Here is a 21,260-nt window from a genome sequence, read left to right on the forward strand (position 1 = left end):
TTTTTAAGCAAGTGGAGATTCACTGAAAAGAAGAGGCACTTATATGGTCAAATTTACATTTTTGATAGCTCTTAAGATGGTAATGTTGAGGACTAATATGCTTGTAGTGAGCCAGAAGGTAAAGAAACTATGACATGATTGTAACATTCAAGGTGAAATAATGAGGAGTATGGGCAAGAAGCATTCTGAGAAAAGGATGGTTAAAGAAATAGAATCACGTGAATCTGTTAATCATTATTTGATTATGACAGACGTGTCTAGAATAACTCCCGAGTTTTTGGTCTATGTATTAAAGAAAACTATTAACTGTTAACCCAGGTGAAAGATGGGAAGGTGCCTATAGACTATCATGTAGAGATATTTCCTGGTTGGTTATATGGGTCTGAAATGTAAGGGCAGATTTTAAGATACAAACCAGCTTTGATAACCCTTCACCTATGGGTAGTAGCAGTTAATTATTGTGTGTTGTTGAAAGGGCATACAGAGCAAGAAAAAATAAAACTAAATATAGACCCCATTGATAAATGCATCACAAATTGGAACACACACTGGATTTATAAAAATCAGAGTTACTGCTCCCTCCCATTCCATATATCCTTTCCCATTTGTTGCCTGTCATATTGTGTGATTTCCTTCTTTGCCCTCCTTTAAGGACCACATTGCTTGAGTTTCATTTACGAAGGTATTTGTTTCCTTTCATTCTGTAAACAGTGCTTCCTTGGGATCCACTTTATAATTTTGATAAGAAAGGATATTTGTCCCAATGCACTGATTAATATTTCCCCTGATGTGCTTCTCCTTTTCATAAGGTGAGCTATAGTGCTATATGGAGTCTTGTTCAGCACTGTTTAGCAAAAAGTGATACACAATATCATGTAGGCTAAATTATGTTGCTGTAACAAATAACATCCAAATATCAGTGACTTAAAGAGAAAATGTTTATTTCTTGCTCATGCACTGTGCTGATGCCCTGCCCCACATCATCTTCACAGCAGAACCTTGTGATGGCTTTCACACATCATTTCTATTCATTGTTTTTTTAACATCTTTATTGGAGTATAATTGCTTTACAATGGTGTGTTAGTTTCTGCTTTATAACAAAGTGAATCAGTTATACATAGACATATGTTCCCATATCTCTTCCCTCTTGTATCTCCCTCCCTCCCACCCTCCCTATCCCACTCCTCTAGGTGGTCATAAAGCACCGAGCTGATCTCCCTGTGCTATGCGGTTGCTTCCCACTAGCTATTTATTTTACATTTGGTAGTGTATATATGTCCGTGACACTCTCTCACTTTGTCAACATCTTACCCTTCCCCCTCCCCATATCCTCAAGTCCATTCTCTAGTAGGTCTGTGTCTTCATTTCCGTCTTGCCACTAGGTTCTTCATGACCTTTTTTTTTTTTTTTTTCCTTAGATTCCATATATATGCATTAGCATACGGTATTTGTTTTTCTCTTTCTGACTTACTTTACTCTGTATGACAGACTCTAGGTCCATCCACCTCACTACAAATAACTCAATTTTGTTTCTTTTTATGGCTGAATAACATTCCATTGTATATATGTGCCACATCTTCTTTATCCATTCATCTGTCGATGGACACTTAGGTTGCTTCCATGTCCTGGCTATTGTAAATAGAGCTGCAATGAACATTTTGGTACATGACTCTTTTTGAATTATGGTTTTCTCAGGGTATATGCCCAGTAGTGGGATTGCTGGGTCGTATGGTAGTTCTATTTTTAGTTTTTATTGTCCAAAGCAAGTCACATAGCTAAGCTTGATGTCAGTGGGCCAGAGAAAGGGGTAACAAATATTTTAAAGAATACAATCTGCAGCTATGCTCTATGCTTATTTCTGTTATTACACTGTTAAAACATCTCAACCACCTTCCTGTTTTCTCAGGAACAGCAACATCCAATGAATTTTTTTGAGGGGAGATGCTATTTATAGATGCCTCTCTATCTATGACTCTGTTAGTGGCTTTTTATGCTGGTAATTTCTTCCTTTAACATAGTTGTAACTAAAGTTTAGAGACCCTGTCTCCTGATGGACATAGCAAACACAGAATCACATCATAAGTTAAATCCCTGGTCTAGTTTCAGCAGTGATTCACTTTAGTTACGTCTGCTTCCAAAAAGGAGTACAATTTCTTTAAGCTAGGGTCTGCTTAACATTTTAAAAGATTATTGTCACAATGCTGGTTCAACTTTTTCACTATTTTGGTTTATTGTGAGATAGTTTTTACTACATATATGGTGGCTAAGATCCTCTGCCAGGTTTAGCATGGAAATAATGATTTATTATTACCCTTTGCTTACATATTTCTTTTTTTTTTAACATCTTTATTGGAGTATAACTGTTTTACAGTGGTGTGTTAGTTTCTGCTTTATAAAAAGTGAATCAGCTATACATATACATATATCCCCATATCTCTTCCTTCTTGTGTCTCTCTCCCTCCCACACCTCTAGGTGGTCACAAAGCACCGAGCTGATCTCCCTGTGCTATGCGGCTGTTTCCCACTAGGTATCTATTTTACATTTGGTAGTGTATATATGTCCATGCCACTCTCTCACTTTGTCCCAGCTTACCCTTCCACCTCCCCGTGTCCTCAAGTCCATTCTCTATGTCTGCATCTTTATTCCTGTCCTGCCCCTAGGTTCTTCAAACCTTTTTTTTTTTTTAGATTCCATATATATGTGTTAACATATGGTATTTGTTTTTCTCTTTCTGACTTACTTCACTCTGTATGACAGACTCTAGGTCCATCCACCTCACTACAAATAACTCAATTTCATTTCTTTTTATGACTGAGTAACATTCCATTGTATATATGTGCCACATCTTTACAGTCTCCTCTTAAATATTAAAATAACATCAGTGTTCAGTTCATATCCTGTTATTAGATAACAGAGAATACCATTGATCAATCAGTCCTATTCCATCATACTAGGAAAATTCTGCATAACATGCTTATGTTTATTTCTCAAGGTAGAAAACATTTAAATTAATTGAAATATTTTAAAAGATATTATTGATCCTGCCTTTCACTAATTCAATAAAATATCCAATTAAGTAGGTATCTATCTATATGCTACCCCAAAAATGATATGGTTGCATCATTACTTTGAATGCAGTCACCTCTTTTTGGTCTAATTCGTACTTTGTCTACTGACAACGAAATGGTCCTCACTCCCTTACAACTTATTTAAAACGGCTTGCCTTCTGCCTTTATACTGTGGAATTCCCAACTGGTTTCCCTTTTACTAAACTTGTCTCTAAACAAAATTGTTTCCTACTTGACTGTAATGAAAGTCATATTTACTATTACAGCACTAAAATAATTCTGTATTTACGGATAACCCCATTCCCTTCAGCCTCATGAATCAAAGTATTCTTATTCCTTTTGAAAGCCTTTAATCTGTGCCATGGTATCAGCCCTTCTGACTCTTGACCTATTCAATCATGTTTTTTGCCCCCAGATATATCTCTTATAGTTCTCCTTCTATTACACTTATACTTTTGCAAACCCACTATTTCTGATAATCCATTATTTTATACTCATCTCCGCTTTCTTAACTTCACCATCAGATCTGAGTGAATGTGAGTCAAATAATCAAAATTGGAAGTTGACAATAAAATATATGCGCTAGAAAATTGCCAGTGTAGTCTTTCAATATAAAGAAATCTTGATAATAGATACTGAAATGCAAGGATAATTAATTCAGATTTTTTGTATATTCTATATTTACATACTTCATAGAAACTACAATCAACATGGTTTCTAAAAACACATGCATTACATTAAATAAACTTCTTTAAAAAATATTCGATTACACTTTGGCAATGATATATTACCAAAGCCATATGGATACAGCATTTTGGAAAGCAATTTGGATACAGCAATGCATCCATATATTCTCTAATAATTTAAGGAATTATGAGTATGGTAAAACTTAATAAATGTTCTTCCAAGTGAAGAACGAGTTATATTCTACCTTCATTAGGCAGGAGTTTTACATGATTTCCTATTTGAGTTAATTTTTAATAAATATTTATAACTTGGAGTATAATATTATTAACAAAATTTTTATTCCAATTATATAAAATCTATTTTGTTACAAAAATTAAATCGCTGTGCAGTTTAACTATATAAACTCTATTCTTTCTCCAGATTCAATGAAAATATTAAAGCCAAAATATTCGTGGGATTCTGAGTGGTATGGTAACTTGTTATTCATAAATTTCAGATTATTAGGAAAGAAGGGAAATGTTGGATGACTGAAAAGAGATGTTTTTGTTCACAGGAGTTATAAGTTATTACTTTGAACAAAGGAGAGTTAAAGACATGTTACTTGTTCATTCAGCAACTATTATTCAGATGTTATAAGTGACAGGTGTTGATGATACAAAAACAGCATCAAATTGTGTAATGCTAGCTACTGTGAGGCAAACTACAAAATCCCAGTGGCTGATACAGTAAAAGTTTATTTCAATTTTTCCCTAGTGAGAAGTCCAAAACTACGTTTCTAGTATACAGGTGGCACCTCTCTTACCGTGGTGATGCAGGAAACCCACCTTATTCCAGCATTGAAGTTACCATTGTCATGTGCATCAAGCCAGGGGACAGGAAAATGGCACAGAGGACAAGTGGAAACTTTGTATGGATAAGGCTGTAAAAGTATGTATAACACTTCTACCCACACCCCATTGGTTAGAACTTAGAGCTACACTCAGTTACAGGAAAGGCTGAGAAAAATTGTCTAATTGCGAGCCCAGGAAGTAGATAAAACAGGTTTTGTGAATGACCAGTCCATCTCTGCCACAAAGATGAAGAATATATAGTATCTTAACTTTAAGGAACTCACAGTCTGTTTGGATAAGCTGGTAGATGAATATGGTACAGAATGAAAATAACTTAGATAAATATATGTAGATGAAGAGGTACAAGAGAGAACAGGTTCAGTTTGTTGCTGGAAGTCCAGAAAGTTTGGCAGCGATGGACTGCATTATTTGAAAGAGGTTGTAGAGAACGTGATTCTTGAACTGAATTTTAGTGAAAAATAAATGTTCACCAATCAAATGTTGCCAGGGACAAGAGAATTTCAAATCAGTGAAAAATTAAGAAAAAGCTTTTGGGAGCGTGGCATTGGACATCAGGATCAGTGGAATTGTTTGTATGTTTGGAATAATATACAACACAATTTTCTGCCTTGGATTATTTTTTGTTTGCAAATAATATTGCTGCTGTTGCTTAATTTTGGGGTAAATTCACTTGACATATTTTTGTCATCTTTCATTTTTATTCTATTTAAGTAAAACAGTGATAAACAAAATATTGGAAATTATTGTTTCAATTTAATCTGAAGATTTTCTCTCATGCAATTGATCAATTACTATAACAAGTACTTGGAAATGTACTTTGTATATTATGCATTCTGATAATTTCCATTTTTATGTTTCGTATGAACCAAGTTGAATTTTCTTTTATATTTGCTAGCAATTTAAACAGTGGTGGTTATCTGTAAGCAATCAAATTCATTTCATTTTATATGTATAACTTATCAAAGAACAAAACAAAATTATATCATTTGACTTTCCCTTATATGAGAAACATAATTCAGCCTCACTTTTATTTTTTATAACCTACAACTCAAGATTCATTAAATTAAAATGGGATTAATGATTAGACATTTAGTTTGGTTAGATATTAACTTTTACTATCAATATGATATTTTAAGGTATTCTCTTTGAGTTTTTAACTTAATTTAAATTTATAATAATCTTTATACAATTTGTTATACCTGTTTCTATATATTAGTGTATTCCTTGTTCATTTTGCCCCATGTATACTTTATTTTCTCACCCTGTTTTTCCTAACTTTACTTTTCCATCTTTAATATTTTATTTTAGAGCAGCAGTAACATTTAAAATGTTGGTTTGAGTATACAAACGTAAAAATTAAAGTTTAATATTCTGTCCTCATTCTGAAAACTTAACAGTTTTCTAGATGTTATCTACTTTCCTTCATCCCTTAGTTTTTTTTTTTTCCTTTCACTTTTAGACTGCTCGTGTTCAGTGTCTTCTCCAAAATCTATATCATATTGTATCCAATTAAATAACTTTCTTTATTTGAATCATTAATTTCTTTCTTTTTGGATAGCAGCCGTGAATTTACAAACATGAAGCATAGAAAACAGAGGGCAGTGCCTGGGCTAGAGTAGAAAGAAACTCACTAACAGAGGTATGTTTTCTCTTAAAGGTAGTCGTACCGGTCATTAGCCAAAGCTTTATTTATTTATTTTTCATCCTGCTGGGGCTGAGCTTTTGTACATGAAATAAAATGGTGCTGTTGGACAACTTTCTTCTGCTATTACCATTTATCTTCTGAACTGAATTTTGTCTCTTTGAACATTCAGTCCAAATTTTCTTCTGGAGACTTTGGTCTGAATATCAATAAGCCCTGTGAGTTTTGTAAGCAAAACTGTAAGTAAAACTGATCTCTTCTTTGATGAACTTCTGATGTGAGGGATTCAGAGATTTCCCCAGGATCAAACACCTCCGCCTTCCCCCCCCCCCCACCCCGGTAAACCTCCTCTTTGGAGATATCCTTCTGAATACAAAATGGCCTTTGCTCACTGGGTTTAAGTACAAACAAATTTGAATCTTTTGAAGACCAAGATATTGTAGCAACATTCTCTGAATTAGGATCAAGTTCACAATTCTAACATTTAATTTTGCACTCTATTCCAATGCACAACTGGGCAGATTCCAATAACAAAGAATATCATTTTCAGCAGTACCAAGAAGATATGTTCTCAGACACATTAATCTCAGACACATTAATCTTCCAAAGCAAAGTTTCCCTATTTTTGCAGCTTATTGACATATGCCTCTCAATGTCATATTTCACTTTTTTTCTCAACTAACAAGTAATCATCTTCCAAGAAACAACAAAGAGTTGCTTGTTATTTGTGGTAACTGCCCATAAAGTCACAGTTCCACCAACAGCATTTTCCCATGTATCAGAATCATCTGTTAAGATTCACATTTTGAAGTGATAATTTTACTAACTGGAGCAAAGATGTGGCTTTAATAATTTTTTTGTGTTACAGAGACAGAAAGATGCGTTATAATCTTTATGTAGCAAATTAAGCTTTGTGTTAAGAAGGGACAGATCACTTGTGTTTTCTTATTATGTGTCCCTGTTTTCATATGCAACTCAAGCTGAATTTCCATTTCTTGCTGTTGTTCCATTATTGCAAGGAAGTACATTGATATCCAAATAAAGCCTTTGTTAGCTCGGTTTGGGTCAGTCTAGAAAAGAAAAACTGCAGGCTGTAGGTGTTTTGTTTACTGCCGAGGATTTAATTATTGGATAAATTGTAAAACTATCAAAGATATCCCTGTCTTCCACTATCAGAGTAAGGTATAGAACCAATACCCTGCAGTTAAGACTAAGAGATGGTCAGTGTATCCCCTAAGTGGGAGATAAACTCTCTCTTCTCTGTGGTATCTTGGCACTCTATTGGGTACTAATTTAAAACGGCCACTCATCAGACTGGTGATTCGTGTGGAAAAAGCCAGATCCATGATCCTATCGTGGCGTGTAAGCAATGTAAACATATGTATGTATGCTTCCTATCAGCATCAGAATTCCTCTAATTATGATATTGGCCATATATATCACTCAAATAGTCTCTCATAAGCAAGAACAAAGAAGGCATGAAATTTATGTCCAATATGAGTGTTTATCAGAATGTTATCTATATAGTCCCACAGTTTAATTTGGAAATCAAAGGAGCAAGTGTACAGTTGTAGATGGTTGTTGGGTTGAGCTGGAATTCAGTTGTGTCTGTGCAATATGTGTACACATTCTTCATAGATATGGCTTTGTTAAAAGGACCCAAGAGACATACCTGAATATTAGCCTTAAGTGACAGAATATTGGCAACCCATGGAAGCCTAAGTTATTTCCTCTGATTCACTTGATAACATCAACAAAGACCCTTTTAGCTGTAATCTGCACAGCACCTTACCCCAGCGTTCTGCTTGCTGTCAACCACAAAGAACCACACAAAGGCTTTCATCCGCCACTGTATTTGCTCAGACACATGCATTTCCAATCTTAATTTTGATTTGGTTAATTCATGTGTTGAATAGAGAACACTATTAAATATTTACTCTTTTATTTTGGGAGAAATGGTAGTATAATTTTCTAAAATCTTGTATGTTACCGTTTTTCCTTTGTCTGCTCACAGACACCACAACTTATTTAGGTATAGACTCCTTGGAACCCTTTCTACTCTAAACAAGGTAGATACTGATGATACTGCTTGAATATCTTCTGGAATTTGATGGTGTAGATAAAAATTCTGAAGCTATTATGATTCTACATTTGCATTGGGCATATACTTTTTGAGGTTAGATATGAGATTTTGTTGTTTAGCCCTGAAATCATAATTGTCCAGTGCAGAAAGATTTTCTTCTATTTTTGCTTTGATCATCAAATTTGTTTAAATTATTCTGGCTTTTTCTTTGGGAAAACTATTCAACTTGAATAATTTTTTCTAAACTAATCTGTCTTTTATTCCTCATTATATTTTTAGCACTCTTTGGTTCTTCCTCATATTCTGAGAAATATTCTCAATTTTATAATAGAAAAAATTTTCAGTGGTTCAGTTTTCATTTGCCAGCATTTTCTCAAATCAGATTTTAAATTTGCTATTATGATTTTTGTTTTCTGGATTTCCTATTTCAGTCAAATTCTACATTGCATACTTCCTCTTGCCATATTCCTATCGTATAGAGGCCGTTACTGTTTTAATTATACTGGGAATACAGGAAAATGAAACAAAAAAATTTCTTTTAATCTCTATTAACTTAGAGTCATGATTTTCCTTAAAAATTTAGAAAAAATAAGTTTTCATTTTGCTCCCCTTTATCTCATCAATGGAGAATAATCCTTTTAGAGTCTTCTTCCAACAGACAGAATCATTGACCCTCTTAGTGTTTACCTAAATATGTGTGGATTTTATATCCTATAAAGGATATAAAGCTGAAGGGCAAATTAATGGTCATACACACTAGCTTTTTATCCAGAGACCAGCATCACAGTTATCTTGTGTGACACTATTAACTAAAGTAGAATCTTCAGTTAGAGCTGCCCAGTTCTTTGTGTTTACTGGAAAGAATAGTGCTGTCTGCACTTATTCTATGTCCAGAAACAATATACAAAAGGCAGTGCTCTCACACAAGGCATACCCAACACAAACTTTTCTTAGTACTCTTCTTTTGTTTTGTCCCAGTATATGCAATTTTATATCTTAGCTTGTGATGTTTTTCCAACCATCTCTTCTTTATCCTTTCTATGTTGTATGCTGAGAGTTTCAGTCTCTGAATACACATTAAATTAGAAGGTCCACTTGACAACAGGAAGGAAAAAAAGACTTTGGACACCTCAGAATAGAATCTGTAGAAACAAAAAAAGGCTACTTAATTATCAATTATTGGAATATCTACATACCCTATCTAGAGATAGATGGTGAAGCAAAATCTAAATCTAAATACTTTTTTCCTACATCTTCTTGGTTGGCAGACTTATACTAAATTCAGAGGCCTTTACTGTATTCCTCATTGAACTCTCTAAGAGCTACAAGTTAGTGGACATTGTGCCTGGAGTCTCTGGACTTTGATCTTCTATAGCCTTTAAATCAAGCTTTATATATTTTTAAAAATTTTGTAAGTTTTTAAAAAGAAAATTTGGACAATGATGACAAGTTAATCAATAGCAACTAGCTAACATGACATTATGATTATGCTTTATATGGAAGCATTTGATCCATTTAGCCTATGTTCTTTTGGGAAACACCCATGGAACTTTAAAAATAAGTTTTGTACAAGTTATCTTAACCTCATTATTTACATGTAGTTGATAAATACATGACTGTATTAATTGAATTTTTCCTCAGTGATTACTTTTCAATGTAATAATCACAAATTACAGAAAATGTAAACATTATTTTGTCTAGTACATCTTTTAATAATTTATCCCAACATGTTTATTATCTATTCTCTTTTTAATAAGGAAAATATTATTTTGTATTTTACTGAGAAGACAATTTTTTTCATGTATGTGTAGTTCATTTATTTCAGAACCATGTTTTTCTCATAAAATTCAGACCATTTTTCATTTTTTCTAGTGCTTTGAATGATATTTATAAGCCATTCTAATTGTCTTGTTAAAAACTCATATTTGAATGAAGACTATTTACAAGCTTAACTTAGGCGTGGCTGCATTTTCTTTCTCTCCTTTCTATTACATACAAATACTTGCAGATTCCCTTAGAACCTCTGATAAGATTGATGGATGATATATCCAGCTAAGTTTCTGGTACTTAGCAGTATTGCTAAAAAATCAATAACTCTTTGTACAGATAAAGATCTATCTAAATCTCCCAAACAAATAAAAGAGTACATTAAGGTTGGGTTTTAAGAAAAGACCCTGTGATTTAATTTCTGCTACAAAGATCAAGTTAAACTAAATGTTTTTGCCACTTTAAGGCAAACTTGAAGCACCTCTCGCCCTCTGCTGAGCATTGCCTCCCTGTTTAGGTCAGTGTTTGCTCTAAGGAACCTGGTCTTATATCCTGACAAACCTAGAAATTGGCCTGCTGTGGGCACCTGGCAATCAATGATGGTAGCCGGAAGGAGGCCGATTCCTCAGAATTCATTTCCTAAAAGTCAATTTCCTGAATGGCTGCTTCATCTTTTGATAAAATCAATTTGCTAAATTTAACTATAGATTCACCAATATTATACCATTAAATATTTATAGGGCAATTTGGATATATGACAACAGCTTCTCTGTCTGCCCTTTGATCTTCAGTCTTTTGGAATCAATACCTATATACTTAAAGAGAAAAAAACGTAAGGTCAACTAAAACTTCACAAAAGCCTCCAGTATCCCACTGAATTATTATGTTAATTAATGTGAATTATGGTACACTTTATACTTAATATAAGTAACAGAACACCTTATAAATAATTAAAAGTAACAAGTAAGTTAATTGAATTGGCTATTTGGCAGTTGGTTTTCTATGAATTGGCTTTGAATAATTGGGTTTTGCTAAGTTAACTAGATTTAAGAGTGGCTCAGCTCACCAATCCTGAACTCTTCATCATATTGGCAAATCTTTTGTACCAAAATATTAATTGACTAATATATTCTGAAACTGGTGATTGCCGTTAGGCTGGTCGAAAACATTTTGGCATTTTGAAAGGCTGCCTTATATTTGGTACTGTTACCAGGACAACCTCTCACTATTTATGGTCGCTGGAGTTGACAAGTTAATTAACGAAGGAAAAGATCAGAATGGCTTGTTGTAACTTAGGAGATTTCATTATTTCCATAGGTAATGAGCTTCATAGAAAGCAAGCTTCCTGATTTCTTATGCTCATCCCAAAGAAGTACATTTGTTTTTTAAATCCAGAATCAGTAAAATCATACACACAAATACATACAAATGCATACATACACACACATGCAATGCCTTCCATATTTGGTATCTTTTATGCTAAGTTTTAGAAATAGTCTTTGGAAATCCTCCTTGTCTTCTAACATGAGAATTTTCTTTACTGTCTGGTATATGTGCCGTTCAGTACTATATTAGTCATTATGGCAGCCAGAGCTAAAACAAAATATCATAGACTGGGAGACTTAAACAACAGACTTTTATTTTCTCACAGTTTTGGAGCCTGAAGATCCAAGATTAGAGTGTCAGCAGGGTCAGATTATGGTGAGGGCTCTCTTCCTGGCTCGCAGATGGCCACTTTTTCACAGTATCCTCACATGGTTGAGAAAGAGAGCAAGTTCTCTGGTATCGCTTTTTATAAGAACACTAATCCCATTATGAAGGTCCTATTCTCATAAACTCATCTAACCCTGATTACCTCCCAAAGGCCCCATCTCCAAATATCGGGGATTAGGGCTTTGACGTGAATTTTGGGGATACATACAGTACCATAACAAGTACCTCCTTTAAGTAATACACTATCTAAACTAGACCTGAATAGATAATTCTAGCACCAAATCCTTGTCCATATCATCACTGACCAATAGAACTTATGTGATGATGGAAATGTTCTATATCTGCACTGTCCAAGGGGATAACCACTAACAACATATAGCTACTGAACACTTGGAATGGGGTTACAAAATGAATTTTAATTTTGTGTAATTTAAATCAAATTTACATAGTTTTGTGTAGCTACCCTATTGGATAGTACACTCAATTCATTCTCTGACCAACATCAATATACCAGATATACGTATATATAAATATAGGAATACAGACTAAATATGAAATTTAATGTATAAAAAGAGAAAAATTTTAACATTACTTAATGAATTAAAACAACACCTAATGTGAATAAAAAGAGTATCATAGTAGTAGCAGGATAAATTAATGTAAATATTAATTTTGAAAATACAATTTTAAGTGTTTATGAGATATCAAAAAATACAAATATAAGCTACTAGATACCCTAAAATATATTTTAAAAGCATAAGAAAAATAACCTGCAATAGCAATTATTTTGACTAATTGTTTTTTCACATATATGTATTCATAAGTGTGTGCAAATATTCATTTGTAATTAAATGTAAAGCATAGTTAAAATATCAACTCATTAAACAAGCATGATGATATTTTTACATCTTGGAAAGCTACTCTTTGATTAACTTTGATTCATCCTTTAGTTGAATGATGATCACAACTCTGAAAGATAAAAAAACCAAGAAGTTTATAATAATCCTAAAATTTGTACATATGCATGCACTTTATGCCAATTAAATTATTTTGAAAATATGGAGCAATTTATAAATGTCGGACATGGCATTATCTCCTGAGAATATAACAAAAAATATGAATTAGTTCTTGGATTTAAAAAAAAATCATAATTTAGCTGAAATATACATGTAAGAAAGAATTTACAAATATAGAATTGAAATCATAAGGCTATACCCAGTGGGCAGTGGTGGTACAAATGAAGGGAGATTAGTATATTCTATGCATGAGGTATGAGGATGGTTTCCAGAGAGAGAGTTGTATACTTGCTTATTTACCAGTCACTGATCAAGGATTCCTCTTGGCATTTCTCGGCAAAATTAATTGCCCCTATTTTTGTACCCCTGTATTTTAATCATACACTTTGTAGAATAGTTTTCATTTTAGTTTTATTCTGTGCTATGTATTATTGATTATCTGTTTTCTTGTTGAATAATAAATTCCTTGAGGTAGTATAGGATATCCTCTTTCATTTGTGTACATCCAACACCTAGGATTGTTGGAAAGTTGTCAGTGTTTGAGATATATATATATATATATATATATATATATATATATACTCACACATATATATTCAATATTTAAGTAAATAATATATATGAACATATTCAGCATGTATACTTAGCAAAATATGTATTTTAGTTTCACAAATATCACTAATTTAGAATAAAGAGAAGACAAAGTATTAAAATATGATTCAAAAATAATTAAATATATTTAAATTGTACTTCTTACATTTTTATTGTTACTTAAAATTTTGAAGCATTTTTCTATTATTTATGAGATTTACTATAGTACAAATTAATGAGACTTTACTAGACTATATTCTGAGGGAAATATTTTTATTCTATTCTCCCCATCAAACAAATGGCTTTTATCTTCATAAAATTAAATACATAGGTAGTCATTTCTTATCTCATGACAGACTTTAAAATTATGTGAAATAAGGAAGAATGTTCTTCATTAAACATTATGAACATGACTAAGTTTTACAAATGAGAATATACTTATTAAAAGCTTTACATATATGGATGGATCTACAGGAAAAATAAATAAAGCAATCATCCCATTAAAAAAATCTTTTTAGAAAATGCATGGAATAACATAGCACCACATATAAAAATAAAGCCAATAGGTGTCATGTGCAGTAAAGTTGTACTCAATGAAAGCATTATTATCTTCTCAAAATAGGCATATTAATATTAGCATAAAGTATATGTTTAAGCCTAGTACTATGAATTTTTTAAATAATTCTAATATGGACTTGTTTATTCTTCTGTTCTTAATTCAATATTCAAGTGTAACGAGAAGTTGGAGGCCTTATTAATGAGGCGGAAAAGTTGCAACGATGATCCTTGAAATTACCTTTGAATTAAGAAATATCTGTAATCAAGAGCAAGAGTAAAAATATGCAAACTTTATTCAGTCACTGAATATAAGGAATTGACCATTTAAGATCTCAATATCTCAGCATTTTAATTTTTATCTTTTTATAGAACTATGTAAAGCACATTCTCCCGTCATTAGCTAATAGCCTGAGCAAATTTACAATTGTTCATTCTTAATTATAGGCGCATAAAATACACATCAGATAACACAGTGCAGACGGTCAATATGTAAATACGGAAGGTCCCTTAAATATAAAATTAACACAGAAAACTATAAAACCTTTTTTATACAACCTTTATTCAAGGTAATCAGTTCTTTCTATGCCATGTGCTATGGCAATAAAAAACTTAACTGGTATCTCTTGACTAGAATCCTAAGAAAAAGGCAGCTGTTCATCAAGAGCATTTTAGTTTTTACCAGAGACTCACTCTCACACAGAATTCATGTGGTACATTGGATCTGTCCATCTGCTGACTGCTGTATTTACAGTTGACTAATCATCTGTAATAGAATTCCTGTCTAGTTGTTTGTGCATAATACCATATTCTAATGACTCCACATAATCATTTATCCTGTATGGATTTAGAGCAAAACATCATGCTGTTTCCTCTGGAGAAATGCCCTGAAAACAATGTTAAAAAGGAATTTCATTAGAAGCAGAAACAAAACCCTACACATTTAAAAGCATTTCTTTTAGTATAGATCAATTATCAAACTGCTGACATGGATTTATACAACTTTAGATCTATATGAAGTCATAGTATTCCAGAGGTCTTCCAATGCAACTTAATATGGTTGATAATAGATAATGGTAACCCCTAACATTTATTGAGGTCTCAGTATGGGTCAAGGACATTCTAAGAACATATAGGTATCAACTTATGTAAGATTTATAATACTTTGTTATTTCAGTAGTATTATTGTACTGATTATAAATAATGATACTTATTTAGAACATTAATACTATTATCCTAATTAGTATAGTACTACTATTAAATTTTAAGAGGAAATAGCAATTGGAAAAGAGGTACAGTTACTTGACCTAACTAATTATTCACTTATTCAGCAAGCATTTAATTTTAATTCACAGATTGTATATACTAGCCACTTCGATATATGCTTAGATAGAAATAATAAACATGTTTAACTTGGGTTCTTTTGCCTTTATGTAGTAAAGCGGATATAATGTGCTAGCAGGAGTAGAAGATATTGTCTATGCACCCAACTGTACTGTACATTTGTTTGTTTTGCTGACTCAGTGTGTCTATTTCTGTTCTTTTGGTAACAACATCTTACTTTGCTTAGGGGAACCACCCTTTTCCTACTTTCAGCCCACATGATTTGAAACACACCTATCCTCCAGCATCACGGATAAACAAGTAAACTATGTCTGGCCGATTCGAACAGTCCATCCTTCTGGTCACAGTAATTAGTTCAGAGGTGTAAACCAAGTCAAGCCAAGAAGGCACTCTTTGGATAGTGTGAAAATCAGGAGGAAAGGAAAGTTCATTTTTTCTTTGGATCAGAAGATGAGAGGATAAACCAAGCTGAAACTGCTGGAGTCTTTAATACCAAGAGAGCTACAGAGGAGAACAGCCAACACAGAAGAAAGATATGAGCATAACAGGAACAGAGAGACTAGGTCCTGGTAACACTATTGAAGGACTAGATTCAGCTGTGCTTTAAGCCATCTCTGGATCTAAGTGTTTAGTTGTATTACTAGAAACAAAACCCTTTATTTTACCTGAACCAGTTTAATCTGGTTCTCTGTTTCTTGCAACCAAAAGTCTTGTAATTACACACACACATAGCCAAGGCCTGGAGAATCAGAAAAGACATTGAACCTTATATATGAAAACACATGTAATTAAGCAGATGAAAAAGGCAGGGGGAGGAGTTCAGAGGAAAGGAAGAAGTTGCAAAAAAGAATCACATTTTTGAAACCTCAGATATGAGAAAGAGAATATACTATAAATACTTATCAAATCTTTTATAACTGTACAATGCTATTTATGTGCCGAGTTTGCTAGGTGCTGGCTAAAGAATGCTGATCAGGATAAAGAAAGTCCTTATTCTTACAAAGCTCAACTTTTATCAGGTGAGCCTGAAATCATGCAATATATTATGAAGATCAAACAATCGAAATTTCATTATTACTCTAGCTTAGAATTTGAGAGAATAAAGGAAAGAAATCAAGCCAGACACAAATTTCAAATCCTGCAGTGAATGGTTAAGTTCTGTGTTGGTGGTTAGTTGCATGGATCTGATCTTTAGAAGATAGTTATCGGCCACAAACACAATCAGTGACTCAACCAGACAGAAAACAAGCCTTCTGACTGCCAGTTTTCTTTTCTTCACAACATTCATGAGCATATCAGAATTAATAAACATTATTTACTCTTACAAGCTCCAGAAAATGCCAGCAATAGTTTAGAACCTTATATATTTCATTTTCCTATTGATAATCACCCCCAGATCTCTTCGTACTAAATGAACAAAAATGTGGATCCACCTTTTTAATGCTTGTGCTCTCTCTCCCTCTCTCATTTCTATCTCTGTTTTTCTTTGTCTCTCTCACCTCAAATACATATATTTCTCCTCTACATGTTTCTCCTTTTCCTAATATTTATTCAACTAGCCTAACGTCTTACTTTAAGGTAAACTTTAAAGTATACATTTAAGCCACCCACGGAATTGTGGAACTAGTCATAAAAATATAAAATTGCATATTCTCTTCAGTTGACCTTGATTTTCTGATTATAATAGAGATATCGTTAGTATTAATTGATGACACAGTGACTTACAGTCAGGTGAAAGTCTAAAATAAACTTTAGGAAACTGAGCAAACCTATACTACTAATAATATCTTATTAAGTTATTAAACAAGAGCAGAATTTGTCCCAAGTGACAAGAAATCACTGGGACTTTCAGAAAAAAATTAATTAATCTAGTTAAATTTGTGACAAACCAGCCCAAAAACATAGTTTATAATACTTTAAAATTTTTCTTCATCTTATTCCTCAAAATGTTGATTTCTGAGAAAAAAAAATGTTTAAAATTTGAACATATTTGCTTTACCAGTAGTTTTCTAGAAATATCCAATAGCGCAAATTGAACCAACCTCTCCTTTATATCTGTACAAGTTTTTATACTTACAATACAGAGGACAGCTTAGTTTTGCCAAGATATTATTTAGCTTTTGTTTTAAAGGATGCTTCAGGATTTTAAAATTTAAGGGAAGATCTAGCTTCATTTTCCAACAATACTTTAGAGGTCCTAGTTTGCTCAACACTGACATTTATTTTTTTTAATTTTCCAAAAGTAGTATCCATGAGTACATGTTCACTTATTTCAGTATTTTAGATTACAGATAAAATTTCCTACATGGCATTAATTCACTTCAGTAATTACATTATAGCTATTACGTTATTATTATTCTCCTTGCAGGTTTATTTTAATCTACCAGATAAAATATAGTGAAATCCCATAGTTCTGCTCTGGAAGACCTTCTCTTCTCATTCTACAATCTCTCCCTAAGTGATATAATCTTGCCAGAGCTTCAGACACCTCCAACTGCCCAACATACTTAAATCTCCAATGTTAGCCTCTCTGCTAAGATAGAGTTGACTATCCAGTCCCCTGTTGGAGTGTTACAAGGCATCCCAAATTTGAAATCTACAAAGTAAAACTTAGGATCTTTCTCCACTAAACATATTTCTCATCCAAATCGCAGCATCACTCATCTTTTGCATTGCCAGAAACGTAAGAGTTGCCATTGTTATCTATATGTCCCATGCCGGCTCTCGACAATCTTTTCCCACATTTTATTTTATATCCTAAATATCCTCAAATCCAATTATTTTCACCTCTGCTCTTACTATCCTAGACCAAAGGTGCAATCAACCAAGATGACTTCTTGTAATACCCTTTGATCATTGAATATTCTTGTCCCCACAATCCAACCTCTACCGTTCAGGTCTAATTTTGTCTTACTAAGCTACATGGCATTTATTGCTTCCAGGAAAAATAAATCAAAACCTTTACTGAGTGCTGGCGTTGTCTCTACAGTTCTTTCTTTGTTTTTCTTTTCCAGTTACCATGCAAGATTTTACATTCCACAATGGCCAGAACAATATCTCCCGTGCCATATGATGGTCTTACAAGGTGATGTATGTTCCTCCCATCCAGAGGTGGCATCTAAGTTTCCTCCCATTGGATCTGGTCAGACCTCTGACCACAATCTTAGCTTTTTAGATTTTGTGGCATATTCTATTCAATGGCCACAGCCTCTGACCCTGCTTGCCCCGACCCCCCTAGAAAAAATAGTAAATCAAAACTAACATTGCTTCCTGTGGGTTGATGGTAGAGATTACAGCCACCAAGCTAAAAGGATGGAGGTTCTTCTTATGTTTCCTTTTAATTCACCTCTGCAGAAACTGGATGGATCCTAGAGAAGAACTATAAACTATCACAGACTCAGATAAGTAGTGGCCCTGATTGCAGATGCCGTGCTGGACTTGATATTGTTGCTAGAGCAGATTAATAAGGACTTAAGTACATAATGTGCCATTAATTTGGTAAATTTATCATTTCCCATTTGCATTAGAAAAAGTGACCAGAACAGCTTGAACTTATATTAGAACATTAAAATATTTATTTACATGTTTTTCTCAGAGATAAGTTATATCTGCTGCTCTGTCAGAAGTGGATGGTCTGAACATCCCACAGAATATCGCCTTGATGATATCAAGCTGATTGGACAGGACCAACAGGAGGTGGTAAGTACATTAGAGGCCCTGATAAGACACATGCACCCCTGAGATGAGAAAATAAATCTATGAGGATTCAGGGACGTGGCATTTCTGTGAAGTGCCATAGAGATCCATTTGTCAGGAGCCTAAGGGAATATGTCCTTCAAATCAGAAGACAAATGGACGCATCTTACAAAGTACCATAAAGAAGGCTACTTTGACCAATTTACTTAAAAATTCGGGTCCATATTAAATTTCTGGCTCTCCAGATTAGTCTCTTGCTACCCAGATTTTACTTTTGTACACGGTACTTCCTACTTTTCTAGCATGCTAAAGAATTTACTTATTTTACTGTCTATTAAATATTGCCTGTTTTCTCCTGCTAGTATGTAAGATCCACAAGGACGGGGGTCTTCAAAATGTATCCCATATACCTATATCAGTGATTGGAATATAATAAGTGCTTAATCAATATTTTTTGAATGAATTAATTGATGATTTTCATATTTTAATAATTATTATTGTTTGTCTAGGTAAGTAGATTAAAATAGCCTAATCTGCCATTGCCACATTGGAAGTATTTAATTTTCTTTTATCTGTACTAATAAGAATTAGAGAGCTGCATATTTCTTTATAATCAAATTTTAATTTAATATAGTAAAAAAAAGTGGGTCAATTAAATGTTATTTTAACTGGCTAATTATATTCTGATATCAGAAGTGTTGATATTATGTTGCTTTTTGACAAAGGTGACAAGTAATATTTCATTAATATTTAAAATTATATTTTCTAACTTTGAACCAAGATGCTCAGATATTAGCGTAAGTATTTCACCAGCGAAATTTTCCAAATCATCCATTAAACATATACTACATTTCCTCTTCCTGGCTACCCTGTGACTTGTCTTTGTTTAGCATTATATACCTCCAAACATCATACCCTTAATCACCAACACCTCGTACTCTACCAATCTCCTTCTTAGCCACCACATTTCTTCCTTTCTAAAGTCCCTTATCTTCTGTAGACAAATATATTTTCTGGTGAGTACTGGTCATTGTAAAGTTTTTAAGAAAATGAAAATGTTAGTGATCTTTTTCTCATTACGGGCAGGCTGAAGTTAGAAATGAATGAGATATTCTGCACTGGAAAATCGCAAAGTATAACCAAATGGAATCTGTTTTTCTTACAGATTTTGTCACTTCTCCCAGTCCCAGAAAGGACTTTGCTACCTCTCATAGTCTTCTTAGGTTTGTCTCAGGCTGAAGAGAAGTCTCCAGCTAAGAACCCATAGCAACACACTCACTTGCCTTTTTCATGATGTGTTTTTTGGGAGGGAAAGTAGCGGTAACATTGTCTTTCACCTGATTCTTAATTTTTCTCTCTGCCACCCTGTTTCTGCTTCTACTTCTCTCTCTCCCCTTTCTCCTCATCTTTCTCTTCAGCTAGTCTGCTCCTTAATCTGTAATATTTTTGGCTTAATAACAAAATCTCACTATTGCTTTGCCAAAAAATGTTTCATCGTTGAAAATCATTTGGGAAACAGTTAATTTTATGACATCCCTGAAAAAAATTTTAATTCATTAAAATTGTAAAGCCTTTGAGTTGTGTATTTTTTTTTTTAGTAACTCACTGTTTGAAAATACTTGTACTGGTTCCCCATTTTTCACATAATGTATCCTGCATATGTTCATGCATGCAAAATAATACACATCTGTGCCTATTAAAATTCACAGTAGAAATCAGAACATTCCATGCATACTTTTTATTAAGTGCTTTTTGCTCAACATTATTATTTTTCCATGCTAATACATATAATGTAATCAAGATTTTAATTGATCTTCATTTTCACTTAATGCTTCAGAATGATTTAGTTAAGTTAGTTTTAAGTTGCCTATATAATATTTACCTATGAAAGGGTGATACCATATACAAATATTATTATTCATACATTTTTGTACATTATTCAAATTATTCCCTAAGGATATATTTATAGTAAATGAATTGATATACATTGTCAGCTACAGCATGACTAAGGAAATAAATAATGAGGATATAATCCTGAAAATAATTTTCTTTGACAAAGTGCAACATTCTAACTTAATTTTTTATTATATAAAATGAAAGTTATGAAAAGTAGTTTTATACTTGCTGTAAAGTAAGAGTTGTTGTTAAGGCACCCATGAATTGCCATAATATAGTCTGTACAGTTAATAACACATGAACAGGCATCAACCTAGAGTTGATGATATTTAACATAACCTATGAAAACA

General features: G+C 33.1%; 1 pseudogene; it reads right to left on the minus strand.

Moving 5' to 3' along the window:
* Window positions 1–6,417: 6,417 nt before the first annotated feature.
* On the minus strand, window positions 6,418–8,122 carry LOC137759276 (WD repeat-containing protein 75 pseudogene; annotated as a pseudogene).
* Between the last annotated feature and the right edge of the window lie 13,138 nt (window positions 8,123–21,260).

The sequence above is a fragment of the Eschrichtius robustus genome, chromosome 1 (assembly GCF_028021215.1).
Source record: "Eschrichtius robustus isolate mEscRob2 chromosome 1, mEscRob2.pri, whole genome shotgun sequence".
Taxonomy (NCBI): domain Eukaryota; kingdom Metazoa; phylum Chordata; class Mammalia; order Artiodactyla; family Eschrichtiidae; genus Eschrichtius; species Eschrichtius robustus.